General features: G+C 40.9%; 1 long non-coding RNA gene across 1 annotated transcript in view; it reads right to left on the minus strand.

The window, feature by feature from the left end:
* LOC138737611 (uncharacterized) overlaps positions 1-14,970 on the minus strand; it is a 113,019-nt gene extending 98,049 nt beyond the window's left edge. The window contains exon 1 of the long non-coding RNA XR_011341064.1: positions 14,913-14,970. This is a non-coding gene — a long non-coding RNA (uncharacterized lncRNA). The remainder of the gene's footprint in view (positions 1-14,912) is intronic.
* Between the last annotated feature and the right edge of the window lie 2,756 nt (positions 14,971-17,726).

The following is a 17,726-nucleotide window of genomic DNA, read 5'->3' on the forward strand; positions in this document are numbered from 1 at the left end:
GTGGTATGTGAGTGGAAAGGAAAAGGTTGAGAACCACTGATACCACCAAATTAAGTATTGTTTAAACCTGAGAAAGATCAGCACTGCAGTGTAAATGCAGGAGAACATTCTATTTCTAATTCTTTAAATTTTAGCGACACCTTGCTTCCTTTATCTTGGCATCATTTCAGCAAAATCTCCAGCCCCTAATTAAGGTGATAGAGCTTCAAAAGCACTTTACTAGAAATGAAAATGACTGCTTCTAAATTTTGAAATTACTCATGACATCTCTGAATTCCTCAGAGAATAAAGGGAATCACAAGTCACTGGTCATTGAGGAGCTTGGGATTAATTTGACACATCAAGGTGGTTTTATAACTTTTGCTAGTGTGTTGACAACATATTCAAGAAATTGATTATTCATTTTAAGTACCGGCTTTGTAACCACAACTGCAAATAGTTTTCATTTTCACTAGTTATGACAGAACATCAGCTGTGGGACGTAATTATATTTGAGTGCGTTTCTGAATGGTTTTCAATCAGTCATGGATTCACTTATCATTTCCCTTTTATTATCATTATTGCAAAAAGGAAGCAATCGGCGGACTTGCTAATCAGTAGATTAGATACAGTAGCAACAGTCCAGCAAGGATTTTGGGATCAAGTAAAAGAACATAATAATATTCTTGTGATTCGCTGTTAATTGGAAGTGATGGAAAACTGTAGCATCAAAAGCAAATCCACATCATCATCTGTTTGCTCAAAAATCAGATGGTGGGGAATCTGGCTTACCAGATCATGTTACCACCACTCCTTTGAAATGTGTCAGGGTTCAGGATCCTGTTCTCCCTTTAAACGCTTCGTTCCTGTGCTCCCTTCAAACTCACGAGCTTCACTGGAAATATTATTGCACTCCTCTGTCACTTGGAAAATAAAGTGAATAAAGAGTATGCTTGGGTATTAACAGGTGAAAGTCTACTGGTTCAGATTGGGAAAGACTGAAGGTACCAGTTTATTAGTGTTCTGTTGTATTTGGAACAATTTGAATGTATATATTGTGGTACTGTGCTACACTAGAGCTAGAAAAGACAGACACGTTCAGTCGGAGTTGTAGCTTAAAAACTGGCTTTTAATTAGTGTTCTCCAAACCAAATTCTATGTACTTCCTGTTCCCGGAACTTCCTCTGGAAGTGTCATCACCTGCACATACAAAGATTCTACACGCCTGTGGGCTTTGCTCTGTGTTGAAGAAGAGGGAGGAAGACCAGCACCATTTTAGGAGAGGATCTTCTTAGCCACATGTGGCCGCTATTTTACGCTGATTCGATCATGTAGTTTGGGCCACCACATGACCCCACCCCACCCCACCCCACCCCACCCCCCCCCCCCCCTACTGCCGCCAAGAACTGGCATTACAGTCTGCCCCCTGGCTGAAGTGCCTGGACCTCGGCCAGTTGAGTCAAGTCTACATGGGCCGACTTAAGTCTGTCTATCATAAAAACCTCCTCTTTCCCCCCAGTGTCCAGGATATAGGTGGACCCATTGTTCCTGATCACCTTGAATGGTCCCTTGTATAGCCACTGCAAAGTTGTCTAATGTACCCCTCTTCTATCCATTCTGAGATCTTTGCTGTTGAATTTGGTTAATGATAAAATTGGAAATATTAGGGGGCTGCAATTTGCTCTTTTGCTTAGCCTGGTTACACAAATAGGCCAATGACAATTTTCCTCAAGCAAAATATTTCAGTAACAATCGGGTCCAGAGCAGTGATTCTCAACCTTCTCTTCCCACTCACCTAACACCTTAAGCAATCCCTTACTAATCACAGAACACCGATGGAACAGGGATTACTTAAAGTGGTATGTGAGTGGAAAGATAAAGGTTGGGAACCACTGCTTTAAAATACAAAAGACTGTGCAAAATGTAAAGTAATTTGAAAAATAATCATTATTGTATTCCTTAATTATGTAAAGTTCATTATGATCAGATAATTCCTGTAATTTACAAAATTCAAATTTAAATTAGATCCCTGGATACTGGTGTTGAAACAGCACTAACCACTACACTAACTGTGTCACCATCATAATTAATCCCCCTCTCCCAGGTTTACAGATAAATCCTTACAAAAAACCTTAACAAAATACTAAGAAAGATAAAGACCCTTACGAAGCAGGGATAGGGAGAAATTTTGTGAGAGTCACCCCAGCAGCAATTGGCATCGGCCAACTCTTCATCCTAGGTGATGCCACTTTATTCAGATGCAACTTTATTCAAATGTTATTCAAATAGCTACTGCGAGTGAGGCACGACCAGGTTCAAGGTGCCTTTATTGTTATGCAATAAAAACAGTGCATTGTTAAACAGAATTAATTTAGTCTGCCATAAGGCATACAGATTTACCAATGGCAGAAACTGTCTGAAGTGCCACGCAAGCAAATGTTTGCTCACATTTTCACCAGGGGGTTTGTTGCTTCAGAGAGCATTTACTTTTACAAATTTAAAATTTTATTTAATATTTTTATTTATTTTTTTAATGTCCTCCAGGTTTTTTTGCTGCTTGCTTGAATTCTGAATATCTGAGATTGTACTCTAGTACCCTGTATATGGAATTGAAATGGTTTGGTTGGCCACTGGGAGGTCCCTTTTATTGCAGAGGACAGAGTGAAAGTGCTCAATGAACTGATCTCCCAGTCTTTCTGATGTAGAAGAGGCCACAATGGGTACACTGGATGGAGTAGATAATCCATGTGGATTTGCAGGTGAAGTATTGCTTCACTTGGAAGGACTGTTTGGGATCCCAAGTGATGGCGAGGGAGGAGGAATGGGTGCAAGTGTAGCATTTTTTGCAGTCACAGGGTAGTGAGGGGTCGATGAGCGGGAAGAGTTGAATTGATGAGGGAGATCCAGAACGCGCGCTCCCTGCAGAAAGCAGAGAAGGAATGAGAGGGCAAGATGTATCTGGTGGTCAGATCAGGTTGAGGGTGACGTAAATTGTGAAGGGTAATATGTTGGATGTGTCGCCTTATCCTCACCTTGTTGCGTTTCAGGGCGGAGAGGGCCAGGGAAGATGTGAAGGATATAGTCTAGATGCGGGTAAGGGCTGAGTTAATGGAGTAGAGGGGAAGCCACATTTTATGAAGGAAGAGGACATGTTGGATGTTTTGCAATGGAAGACCTCAACTTGGGAACAGATGTGACAGAGGTGAAGAAATTGAGAGAAAGGTATAGAATCCTTACAGGTGATAGGGTGTGAGGAAGTAACTGTGGGACTTGGTGGGTTTGTAGAAAATATCTGTCAAGAGTTTGTCCCCTGAAAGAGAGAGAGAGAGAGAGAGAGAGAGATTGAGAAATGGGAACTGGCTGAAGGGGTACCAGATATCGGAACCAGGATGCGAGGCGGTGCTGAAGGGTTCCCGACCATGTCGGAGGTTTGGATCTGAAGCTCAGGTTGCGAATGATTTGGACGGGACTCTGTGACCGGTCAGGACTCTGTGACCGGACGGGACTCTGTGACTGCAGAGGCTGAAGCACTGGAGGTGAATCCATGAACAATCGGTGACTCTGGGGGGACTCTCTTTTGCTTCTCTTCTGACTGTAAGAGGCGCTTAGGCAATTCCTGTCACAGGTGAATCTGTCTGCCTTGCAGCAGGCAAAAAGAAATTTCATGTAATAGGACACTGTTTTATTACTATGATAATAAATTGAATCTTGAATCTTGGATGTTGCCAGATATGGACATTATTATGTAATTGTCCATTAAAGTGAACCACCCTCTCAAATATCTGCAGACCTTGTGCTGAAAGGATCCTGTGCTTTGTTAGTAGCTGTCCAAGGTTTTGATTCAGTGACAGAGGCAGCTCGGAAATTAAGGATACCATGGCACTGAATTAGGAACAGAGAATTATTGGAAGGAAATTTTTTCCATTATATCTACTGTTTTGAATATTGATTTACAACCACATCCCATTACTGCAATTTTTGGATTACCTATGATAGATTTGACTTATTTATCTCTTCCTGCGGATCGTATGATTGCTTTTCTTACACTAATGGCTAGAAGATCTATACTATTAAATTGGAAAGAGGTAAATCCTCCCACTGTTTTCCAATGGTTTACCCAAACTATACTATGTTTAAATTTAGAGAAAATTAGAAACTCTGTCTATGAATCCCCTTCTAAGTTTGAGTTAACCTGGCGACCATTTATTCAATATTTTCATTTGTGGTGAGTTGATCTGGCTCTGTTTTCTTTCTATGATTATGTATGATAATTGGGCTGTAAGATGAGATCGGAGTGATCGGCGTGGTTTAGCTATATCTGTAGGTTTTTTTTTTAAGTTTTTTTTAAATTCAGATTTGTTTTTTCTTCTTTTTTGGGTTTTTTTTTCTCTTTTTTCATATATTGTTATTAATTATATCTTTTTTTTTAGAGATAGTTCACACCCTAAACTGATGAAAATTTTTTTTTATGATATATTTTTATTCTGTAATATTATTGTTTAATATCTCTGTATTAATTCATTACTTACTATGTATTTTTTTAATATCTCTTTGAACTGTATGTGTTTATAAATTATAATAATAATAAAAAGATTGAAAAGAAAAGAAAAGAGAATGCGAGAAGTTCTTAGCAGTTCATGCAACATCTTATGAGAGGGGAAAAGAATTAACATTTTAGGGTTGCATGTGACTTGCAGGGAATATCTTAAATGGTTTCCTTAACTGTGACTGCTGTCCGTGCCTTCCTAGATAATAGAAATCAGGAGCCAAGAGCAGATCGCTTGACAAGCTGTTACCTTGCATCCTCTACATCAGATGGACTGCAGGTTTGGTGACTTTGTGATGGGGAGAGCAAAGATTTAGAATGGCAAGGGAATATTAATCAATCATGACATTTTACTCTGGATGGTGTTGATCTTTTTAAATGCATGTATTCAAAAAAGTGCAGAGAATTCCCTCATGCTCCTGGAATACACAAAAGGCACACAAGAAACTCAGCAGGTGACACAACAAGTAAAGGGTAACCAACATTTCAGGCCTGAGCTCTTTGTCAAGGTACGAGCAAAAATCAGGCAGATGCCTGAATAAATGGAGGGATGGGGAACAGAGGAGAGAGAGAAGAGGATGGGGCAGGGGAAAGACCACAGGCTAACAGGTAAGAGGTCATGAGTGGATTTAGATGGGAAGGTAGAAGAGGAAAAAGCTGAGAAGTGATGGAGGAAATGGATAGCTCTCTGAATGGAGAAGAAAGGGAAGGGTGTTGGGAGCTAGAGAGAAAGAAACAGACGGCTTGGAACATGAGTGGGGGTTTAATGGAAGCTGGAGAAGTGGATGTTAATGCTATCCAGTTAGATTCTATCCATTTTCAGTGATGTTCAATGGTGAACCCAGGGAAACTTGCTGCAGGTGTTTCAGCTATGATAAATCGATCCCTGTCAAGGGGTGATGGACTCTTGGTCACTGTTCTCCTTTTGTAAGGTGTTCATATTACTCATTATATTAGCCAAGGCCTGAATGTTGTTTGGGTTTTGCTGCATGTAGAGACGGGCCTCTTCATTCTGTGAGGAGAAGGCAAACACAATAGAACATTGTGCAATTAGCACAAGCATCCCACCTTTGGATTGATGATGGAAGAAAGGACATAGAGGAAGCAGCTGAAGATGGTGTTACCCATGGGGTTTCTACAGCTACACACCAGTACTGGAATGATTGTCAAAAGAATGGAAGAATTGGGAGCAGGAGTTGGTAGGTGATGCCTGCTTCACCATTGAATAATGATAATGTTGTTATTGCCATATATATTATACAATGTACATACACACCAAAATTCTTTCTTGCTACAGCTCAACATTTATATTGTACAAAAAAATCTATAAAACAAATAAAAAATAAAAATGGTACATATAATTAAATTAAAAAGGGACAATAAATACTGCAGAAAAACAGATAAAATAAATATTCAGTTATCTTAGTGAAAAAAGAATGGCTTTGCAGTATAGGATTATAAGTGAACATTTTATCAGGGGCATTCTCCTTCACTCTCCCTTTATCACTTGATTTATATCATATCCAGAAATCTGTCCCTGTGTGTCTTCAGTATACTCAGTGACTGATCCCCCATAGCACATTGGTAAAGAATTCCAAAGATTCACCTTTCTTTTCCCTCCTTTCTCAGCCCTCTCAATGCAGACATTCTAGCTACTCTCACCCCTTTACAAGCTTTATAGATTTAATGGAGGTCACCTGTCAATTTTCAAGATTCAAGATTCAATTTATTATCATAGTAATCAAACAGTGTCCTATTACATGAAATTTCTTTTTGCCTGCTGCAAGGCAGGCAGATTCACCACTGGCAGGAATTGCCTAAGCACCTCTGACAGTATAACCTTCCTTGTGTGGGAAACTGGACATGTTCACAATATCCCAGAACAGTCTTACCAAGACCCTAGCAACAGCCAGATTGCTCTCAGCACCAGTATCCTCCAATCTCTCACCATTTATGTTATTTCATTTATCTATATTTTTCTACTAAAGTGGGTGATCTCTTCTGCAGCGAGCCTTAGATTAGGAGAATAGGCGAAGAAATGGCAAATGAAATTCAATATTGGAAAGTGTAGGGTAAAAGGAACAAAAGGACAGACTATTACTTGGATGGGGAGAAAATTCAAAATTCAGAGGTGCAAAGAGACTTGGAAATTCTCCTGCAGGATATCTTAAAGGTTAATCTCCAGGTTGAGTCGATTTTGGCATTCCTATCTAGAGGAATAGGGATGTGATGTTGAGGCTTTATAAACATTGGTGAGGCCTAATTTGGAGTATGGGATTTGGACTCCTTATTTAAGAAAGGACGTGCTGGCATTAGATGTTCAGAAGAAATTTGCAAAAAATTATTCCTGTAATAAAGGGATTAGCAGATGAGGAACATTTGATGGCTCTTGGACTGTACTCCTTGAAGTTTAGAAGAATGTTGAGAAGCCTGGACAGAAAAGATGTGTCAAAGGTATTTCCCATAGTAGGGGAATCAAGGACAAGAGGAAACAACTTCATGATTGAAGGCACTAATTTAAAACTGAGATGCAGAGGAATTTCTTTAGCTAAAGAGTGGTGAACATCTGGAATTTGCTGTCATGGGTGGCTATAGCCAAGTCATTGGCTGTTTTTAAGGCAGAGATTGAGGTAACTGAATAGTCAGAGTATCAAAGGTTATGTGGAGAAAGTAGGGGAATGGGGCTGAGTGGGAGAATTGATCAGCTCATGATTGAATGGCAGAGCAGATTTGATGGGCTGAATGGCCTACTTCTTCTCCTGTATCTTAAGGTTTCATGGTCGTGTGGTCTTTTACCCATTACATTCTACCATATTCTTATCCAGTCACTTAAGCTGTCCATCACCTCTACATTGTCCTCACAATCCACACTGCCAATCAACTTTACACTGTTAGTAAACAAGCATATATCTTCCCCACCTCCAAATCATTAGTGAGGATTGTGAACATCTTAGGCTCCAACACTGATACCTCATCACAGCTTCTCAAGCTTGAAATGACCCATTTATTCCTGATGTTTTTCCCTCCATTAACCAATCCACAATCCATGCAGCAACCAAAGTCGCCTTCTTTGTGTTAGGCTTACTTTGAATGTCCTTCAACAAAAGTGTCCTGGATGCCACACATGATCAAAAGCTGCTTGGATTTCAAGGGGAAATCACTCTCAATTCATTACTGAATTCTACTCCATTCCCGTTGGTTGGATCAAGGTCAGAATGTAACATGAAGCAGTTGTAGCAAAACATAGGTTGGCTTGACCAGGCAGATCAGCTCTGTATTGCATTAATAGGGATATTACTATATCTTATCTCAGCACCTCTGAGTTAAAGAGGTTAAAACTGAACATGCTTCTTAATCTCTGTCTCATGGTCATTGGTAACGTAAGTCTCAACAAAAGGTCCTCACCTTAAATGTTGTCTGTACATTTCTCTTTATGGCTGCTGCCAGACCTGAAGAGTTTCTCTAGCTTCTCATTGTTTACATAGGGATCAACACAACTTGATTTGTATCATGACTTTCATGTAGTAAACTCTCCAAGGAAATTTGGTTTTGAAGATATGGTTAGGATAAGCTTTGAGCATAAATCCCCAGGCGGGTGACTTGCCTGATGATATTTGTTGTCTGGCCCATGCATGAATTATGGCTACTTTCGTAAGAAGGTAAACAAGAGTTTTGAAGAAGGCTTCAGATTCGAAACGTCGATTGCCTTTTACTTTTAATGGATGCAGCATGGCCTGCTGACTTTCTCCAGCACTTGTGTGGACTCTATATTTGTATGATTCTAGAGAGCACAAATCAACTGGCAACTTTGCAGTAGAGAAGAAGGCCACGCTGGCAGGATTTTATTTCCCTGCCTTGTTCATAATGATGGCTCTCTTTCCTATCCTTCCTTCACATCTTTATGAACCTGCAGGACCCCGCATGGCCACTTCATCCCATCCGCAACGCACGCAGATGCATATACACGTGAATCTGTTATCTAAGTACAGTTCAGAACTTGAACTCCCTGGTCTTGCACCATACTGTGCACTCACCTTTATGGTGGCCAGGACCACAGATGGATTTGCAATGAACAAGGTCACTCAAGAGCTTCTCCAGGTGTTTATCCTGTTTAAATTCCACATAAGGATTTTTTTTTAAATATAGAAATGTTGTTCAGCAGGAAAATTCAGCAGGTCATTCTGATCCACTGAAACCCCTGAAATGGTAAATAAGAATGGTCTTGTTTTGGAAAAGGAAAGATAACTCCTGATCATTTTGGATTATGATGGATGATGTTGAACATTCACTAGAAGTACCGGAAGAAGCAAAGATGTTATTATATCTCATCATCTCCACACCACTGCTCACGGTTTTGTGTTTTTCTTTCCAGGAATGCTTATATAAGTTGTGCACTAAGAATACCGATATGTACGCTTAACAAATATTGGGAAATCAGGACACTAAGTGAAAACCACGAGGCATATGGAAAAGATGTACAAGTGGTACAGTGAATTAATCAACCCATACCATAGCACTCTCGGGGAATCAGTGTTATTTCAAAAAGCCATTTGGGTGAGAAAGACCCACATTTGAGTACAGTGTGAGATGGTCAGGCAACCTCATGTCAGCAGCTATTAAGGAAGATAAACCTCCATTACTTGTGTGCAGCTGGTTTGAGCAGATCAAATTAAATCATTGAACCATTTTAACAATAGCTGCCTGTATTGCAGTAGAGTATCTGATAAGAAGGCAATGGGCATTGTTCCAAGTAAGGTTTGGCATCAATATACATGTTATAAAGTGTGGATTCATTTTTATCAAAAGGCAGAGGGTTTTTTAATACAAAACTCAGACAAGTGACCAGTGGCGAATACTTCCACGATTGAAATGAGAAGCAGGTTGCAATTATTGACTTGTAGCTGCTTTGTACCTTGAAGCTGCAGAGCTTTTTGCGGGATCTGTTGAAGGGGCAACCTTTACTGTCATGAGACTGGAGCCTTCCTGCCTCCAGTGTCAGGAGCCAGAATAAGCTGGAGAAGCACACATCTTTCAGCAGCTAGGGCTTCACAAAATACGCATCTACTGCCAACCGTCTATTTCTTGTGTTTGAGCAGTTGACTAAGCAGTTGAAGAAAATGATTATTACCCGTTTTCCATGTATAAAACTACAGTTATTTGGAATTCAAGCAACCTCAAGCAGCTGGCAAAAAAAAATCAAGGAAAATTAACGAATAAACAATAAACAGAAAGGATAAATAAATAAATCAATAGATAGATAGATAAGCAGTCAGGTGGATAAATTAATAAATAAATAGGTGCATTGATTGGTGACTGGTTGAATAAATAAATAGGTGGATGAATAGATAGATAGACAAATAAATAATGAAATAAATGGACAGCTAGATACATAAATAAATAAATGGATGGAATAAAATAAATTTAAAAATTAAATAAAAGTTTTAAATTGTCGAAGTAAATGTTATCTGACGTAACACAAAAGTGACGCATAAACTTTTGATGAAGATGGGAGCAAATAAGCACAAACGGCTGTGTTCTCAGCCCCCTGTGCAACTCACATTACACACGCATGATGGTGTGGCTTGGTACGACACCAACACTAGTGCAGCTGATACCACACTAGTGGGTTGTATAAAGATGGGTGATGAGTCAGCATGCAGAAAGAGGGAGACTGAAAACTTGGCTGAATGGTGCTCCAACAACAGCCTTGCACTCAATGTAACCAAATCCAAGGAGCTCATTGCTGTCTTCAGGAAGAGAAAACCAGAGGTGTACGATCCAGTGAACATTGTGGGATCAGAGCTGGTGGGTGTGATGAAATTTAGGTTCTTGGGAGTCACTGTTTTGGAGGATCTTTTCTGGACTTGAGCCCACTAATGGGATCATAAAGAAAGCACATCGCGCCTCTATTTCCTCAGGAGTTTGCAGAGGTCTGGCATGACATTGGAAACCCTGGCAAATTTCGACAGATGTTTGGTGGAAAGTGGGCTGACTAGCTTCATCACAGTTTGGTATGGGAACACCAATTCACCTGAATGAAAAGCCCTGCAAACGATCATGGACACAGCCCAGGACATCACAGATAAAACCCTCCCCACCATCGAGAAGATCTACAGGGAGTGCTGCCGTCGGAGAGCAGCAGTTATCATCAAGGATTCACACCACCCTGTTCTCGCTGCTACCATCAGGAAAGAGGTAAAGGTACCATAAGCTTCACACAACTAGGTTCAGGAACAGCTGCTACCCCTCCACCATCAGACTTCTCAACCACAAACTCAATTAGGGACTTATTTAAGGATTCTTTCTTGTGCACTTTATTGATTTTTTCACTGTATTGCACAATCAGTTTGTTTACATTTCTTTATTTGTTTACATGTATACATTAAGTCTGTTTTTTTCCACTGCCAATAAGTAGTAATTCTGCCTCACCCGCAGGAGAAAGAATCTTAGGGTTGTACGTGATGTCATATATGTACTCAGACAATAAATCTGAATCTGTAATATTCAGCCAGTGGAGTGCCTTGCTTGTCGCAGCTGTTTGAATAAAATGGTGTTCCCCAGGATGAAGAGCTAGTTGATACCACTTGTCGTCGGGGTGACTCTCATAAAGTGCCTCCTTATTCCTGATTTATCTTTATTAGTCCTTCAGAGTCTTTATCTTTATTAGTGTATTATTAATAATATTAGTAAGGCTTTATCTATAAACTTGGGGAGAGGGTATTAATTATGATGGTGGCATGGTTAATGCAGTGCTGTTACAGTGCCAGTGACCAGGGTTTGAATTTAAATGTAAATTTTGTAAGTTAAGGGCATTACCTGATTCATAATTAAGGACCACAATACTGATTTTTTTTCTCTTCAAATTACTTTACTTTTTGCCCTGCTTTTTGTCTTTTAAACTGTTTATTCTTAATGCTGGTGTATTTGTTAGGCATTGTAACAGTGAATCTCAAGCAACAGGAAAACCCTTTTATCAGACATCTTCCAATCCCCGTAGGGGTCAAACACCAGGGGTATTTTACTACATCAGGAAAGGCACCCTGGCACTAACAGTGGCAAAGAAAGTGGTATCACACAAAGTAATAATGCAGATAAAACTGACTTAAAGGGAATGTTACTGCAGGAGTGTCAAATAAAGATAACATTCGCTCTCAGGTGGCCAAAATACCCCGATGTAAAGACACATATTCTACCCCTATGTGGCTGTCAGGAGGCCACTTGAAAGTGGAGAACCCGACCAGGAGAAGCACTTAGCTAACCCTCCTCCTCTAGGTATAATCTCCGGCTCCGAGAATCCCTTGTTGCACCTGAAAGTTGCAGTGGACTACAGCCACAGTCCAAAGGAGCCGGTGTTTGCTCAGACACGGTTCTCTTTCATCTGGCACGTTCAGGCGACAGAGAGGCGTCTTCTCCGCGGCCACCTGAATGTCCCAGCTGCACTCCCCCCAGCCTCATCTGTCGGCGCATTATCTGCGTCCGAGCACCTGAAAGCGACTATTGGCTGTCAATAGTGTGGAAAAAGTGTTGGAAAGTTGACACAAAAGCAGAAATGCTACAAATATTTCACAAGTCAGGCCCATCATCTGTGGGGAATGAAATAACGTTTCATGGTGAAGTCTCTTCATCGGAATTGGGAAGGAAACACAAGAAGCTTGTGAGTCTCCAGGAAGTATAGGGGATGGCAAAGTCTCTGATAGGGTGAAATCAGTATGATCATGGGGCTAAGACCTAGGCAAGGTTATCTGGTGAGTAAGTGAATGGAAATGTTAAGAGGGTAAAAAGTTGGTTAAAAGAACGTAGGAGTGGCAAAATGCAGAACTGGAGTACACTCCCAGAAGGGGGGGGAGAAAACAGAAAAAAAGGGGGAGAAAACAACAAACAAGCTGAGCTAATATTACAGATGGATGACAGATGCAGGTAGAAGCCAAGTTCCATAAAAGGTAGAATTTGAGTGCTAAAAGTTGCAATGTGCCCAGAGAGATGGTAAGGTGCTGTTCTTTGAGCTTGCATTTAGCTTTATTGTAACAATACAGGCTGAATGGGATAGAGAGATAAAGTGGCAGGCACCTGGAAGCTTAGGCTCACACCTAGCAGATTAAATGCAGGTTCACCACAAACCAATCACTAGAGGTGATCACAATGTGAACACCAAATGCAATACACGAGATAGAAGAAATGCAAGTGGATCACTACTTCACCTGGAAATTGATTTTAAATAGGAAAGTCTGCAGGTGCCGTGATTGTACTGCAATACGCAACAGTGTTTGAGAAACTCAGCAGATCACGTAACATCTATAGCAGGGGTTCCCAACCTGGGGTACATGTACCCCCAGTGGTACATTTGCACTTTTCAGGGGGTACATTGGGTCTGAGAGAATAACCACTACTGTACAATACATGGTGTTGTAATCTACAGTCAGATTGAACAATGTCGTGTTTGTTTAATCCCTAATTTTTAGGGGTACACGGAACCTATAAAAATGCCCAAGGGATACAGAGGAACAAAAAGGTTGGGAACCCCTGATCTTTGGGGAGTAAAGGGTAACCAATGTTTCTGGCTTGAGCCCTTCGTCAAGATAAGGTGGGGCAAGGAGAAAAGGAGGAAGGGGCAAGGAAGTAGTACAGGCTAACAGATCAGAGGTCATAAGTGGATAAAGGTGGGAGGGCAGAAGAGAAAAATAGCTGAGAAGTGATATGGGGAGAGGATAGCCCTTTGAATGGAGAATGAAGGGAAGTGTGAGTAGATGGAGAAAAGGAGACAAAGGCATAGGAAAAGAGAGAGACTTGGGAGAGGGGTTTAATGGAAAATGGCGGTCGATGTACATGCTGCCTGCTTGGAGAATGTCAAAACATAATATTAGGAGCTGTTCTTTCAATTTGCAGGTAGCCTTGGTTTGGCAGTGCGTATAAGATCACAGATAGACACATCGCTGTGGGAATAGTGTGCAGAATTAAAATATTTGGCTTCTGGGAAGTCCTTATTAATGCCACAGACTTAGTATTTCTCTTCTGCTTCAATTCAATGATCTCCCAATCTGCATCCAGTCCCTCTGATGTAGAAGAGGCAACAATGGGAGCACTGGATGTAGAAGGCGACTCATGCAGATTCACAAGTGAAATGTTCCTTCATTTGAAAGGACTGGGGCCCTGAATGGTGGTGAGGGAGTGTAGTATTTCCTATGGTCACAGGTGTTGGTACTGGGGGTCAATTAGTGGGAAGGGAGGAGTGGACAAGGGAGTCCTAGAGGGGTTGGTCCCTGCAAAAGGTGGAGAGGGGAGAAGAAGTGAGTATATGTCTGGTGGTTGGATCATATTGTAGGTGATGGAAATTGAGGTGGATAATATGTCAGATGCAGAGGCTGGAGAGGTGGTAGATGAAGACAGGGGGAATTCTGTCCTTGTTGCATGTTGCTACAGAGGGGGCCAGGACAGATGTGCGGAAAATAGAGGTGATGTAAGTTAAGGTTGGGTTGAAAGTAATAGAGGGGAAGCTGCGTTTTTTGAAGGAGGAAGAGTTAAGAGAAAGAAATAGAATCTTTACAGAGCACAGGATTTGAAGAGGTGTAGTTGAGGTAACAGTGGGAGTTGGTAGAATTTGTAGAATATATCCAAATTTTCATGTATCCACACCACTCATATTTTCAAGTCCTTTAAAATCAATGGAAATAAAAATTAGGAGACAAAAAAACCCAGCAATTTCCTGATTACATATTTTGTATCATCCCAATGGGTTAAAGTAATACCTCGATAGGTTAAAAACAAAATTAATTTTAAATTTAGACATACAGCACTGTAACAGGCCAATTTGACCCTACAAGTCCATGCCGCCCAAATTACACCCCATTAACCTACACCCCGGTATGTTTTTGAAAGGTAGGAAGAAATCAGAACCCCCAGAGAATAACCATGCAGACATGGGGTGAACCCACAATTTCCTTACAAACAGCACAGGATTTGAACCCGTTCCAGCCCCAATCGCTGGCGCTGTGAAGGCATTGCACTAACCTCTACACCAACCATGCTGCCCTGAAGATGAAAATAGCATTTACTGGATTTTAAATAGAAAAGCAATTTTAGTACCAGCTAGTGTTGCTCTCTCTAACAAACACCAACCACTTCTCAGTAAAGGCGTTGCCTTTGTGGCTTGTTCCGATAAGTTCTATATCGATGAGGCCCTGGCCTTTCTCATCTCCACTGGGCCCCACAGCTAGAAAATAGTTTTTCACTAGACCACACCTGCAAGCCTCTGCTGAGACTCTCCTTTCTCACTGTAGATCCTTTCATGTGAAATGACCTTCTTGGTCACATTCGGATTATGTTTCGTCTGTAAAATTACTAAAGTTTTAAACAAGAACAGTTAAAAACAAACACACAAGCGCATAAATACCTCTGCATTATGAACACAGCAGCTTGTTTCACTCAGTAAGTCCATGTCAGTGTTTACCCTTCAAATAAGCAAATACTCCTAATCACATCTTCTCACGCTCTTCCCATATCTCTCTCCCTTGATCCACCAATCCCATCCAACCCTGAATGTTGACATGAATCACTAATCACTGAGTGAACTCCACAGTCACACACCTCCCTATGTAAAGAAGCTTAAAGACATTTGGCAATTTTCTAGCTTTCTCACATTGATTTAATCACATTCAAACCCTTCTGTTTTATTCACAGCACAAATTCCATTCAGGTTATAATTGCCTGTGTTATTTTTATGTCAAATGTATCAACTCACACCTTATGATAATAGATTTTGTCGCTATATTTTCGTACATTTCCGATATCCCTTAGTCTGCAACAGGATGAATTCCAAGACTATTGTCATCACTGCCCTGAGAGAGACAAGATGGCAGGAGATGGCTAGCTCAAAGAAGAATACTATTGGTAGGCCTTTTTTTTGGAAAGACAAACTGGAAGAGGAGAGCTATCTTTATTGGGTTGGTTTTGCTCTTAAGAATTTGTTTTAACATCTTAATAATTCTCCATGGGATAACTGAATGCATCATAATCCTCTGGCTCCTTCCAACATGAAAACAGAATAATGCTGTTATCATCCAAGCCATAACTCCAGTTTTACTTGAACTTTGGAAAATCCTTGGTCCATTTTTCAAAGGGAGTCAAGCTGGCGACTTCAGTGTCAGTTTTGGAAATGACATGTTCTGTGATTGTCATGGAGGAAACAGGGAAAGTTATATCAGTCTTCCTGACAAAGCCCTTGGAGCACAGTCCTGTCATGATCGATAACCTTTCTTGTCAGAGAGACGAGCACAAGACCTCATGACAACACTCCAATCCACTCAGTGACATGTGATAGATTGTATGTCACCCCCTAACTCAGAGACGGGAAGGATACCCACATCACTATCATAATGACCGATGACTGGTTGGACTCAGCAACATCTACTCCATTACTTCCCATCACCCTGACCCCAAAACAATAGCAGCAACTGATAATATAACATCAATGCTGGAAATTTCATGGACCTTGCAAAGATAATTATTTTCAGTTAGTACCTCACAAACAACCTATTGATGTCCAAACAACAGCCTTCTGCCCAATGCTCAATGCACACTCCCAGCTCTCCATTCTCTGTAATTACCAAACTTAGCCCAGTGGTTTTAGTTCATCCCAGGCCCTTCTGCCACTTTGGCCTCTCTGACCCACCCAGCACAACTTGTATGACTTAATGCTGGACCTGACTGGTGTCTTTTGTGTAGTCTTCAATGGTAGAACACAGAAGAGAGAGCCCCTTGCATGGTCTGTTCAGTAGCAAAAAAATACCTTGAACACAAGAACACAATATAATAGGCCACTCCTTCAATCATGCCCTACCATTCAGTATGATCATAGCAGATCTATCTAGGTTTCCGGCCACAAATCAGCCCTTCCCAAAACAGCTGCATGGTTATGGACCCTTCATTTACAAAGGGGATGCAGTAGTACTGGAGGTAGTCCCAAAAAGATTTGCCAGGCTAATTCCAAGGATGAGTAGGTTGGTCCATCAAGAGAATTGGTCTGCATTCCTTGCAGTTTGGAAAAATTAGGGTGGGCTTGTTCAAATGTAGAATATCCCAACGGGGGGGTAGATAGGTTAGATGATGAGATATTCTCAACAAGAGGTCATAAGTATAAATGAAGGGGCCAGTAATATGAGTTGTGTCGAATATCCTGTTTTGAGTGTAATGCGTCATTGGAATGCTATGCCCCTGAAGGTGGTGGAGGCCATATATATTTTTATGGTGGGGATAGATAAATATTTGAAAGATTGAGGGTGATGGGAATGAGAAAGGAAGAGGAGTTAAGACATATCCAGTGCTTGAACACTCAGCGCATTGCCTTTGGCAAAGAGACTGTGTGGTAACAAGGTATGTTTATCCTTGAGCCATTGGGCCACAGTTGGTGTTGAGGTTAACACAACGCTTTTACAGAACCAGGGTTCAAATCCCAACTGTCTGTAAGAAGTTTGTATATTCTCCCATATCTGTGTAGATTATCCCCAAGGGCTCCGGTTTCATCCGACCATTCAAAAACATTCTGGAGGTGTAGGTCAAATGGTTGTAATTGAGTGGCATGGGCTCATGGGCCGAGGGGGCCTGTTACCGTGCTGTATGTCTAATTTAAATTTAAATTTAATTTGACTGGTAACTTGAATAATAGAAATGGTAGTCACTGAAATGATTTGCTCCTCCTGTGAGGTGTGGGAGATCTGGGAGGTCAAGTGTCCCTAATCATTATATTTGCAGGATAATCCTCTCCGAACACATGGATGTGTGGAGTGGCAGTTAGTCTCACTGAAGAGCAAACAGGAGGTAGAAAGAGTTGAAGGTAAAGATTTTAAGAGAGGCATTTACTTTAGTTGGTGACTATTGAAGTTCCACTTTATGCACTTTTCTAACAATGAATATTTATCATCTATCTTTTGCATATATTATTTATTTCAGTACATTTAATTTAATGTACAGGTATGCACCAATTAACGTCCATTCGGGCAATGTCTGACTCCATGGACCCATAATTATTTAGTTACCACAAGCAAGACTGCAGCAATTTAGAAAAAGCAATCGCTATAACCATACAACCATTAACGGAGCGGAAGCAGGCCATGTTGGCCTTTCGAGTCCGCACCGGTTCACTGATTTTGTGCGCCCTCTTCAGGCCTTGGTCCCGGTAGATCTTCATTCAATAACGATAGGCGAATTC

Source organism: Narcine bancroftii, chromosome 6, assembly GCF_036971445.1.
Source record: "Narcine bancroftii isolate sNarBan1 chromosome 6, sNarBan1.hap1, whole genome shotgun sequence".
NCBI lineage: Eukaryota > Metazoa > Chordata > Chondrichthyes > Torpediniformes > Narcinidae > Narcine > Narcine bancroftii.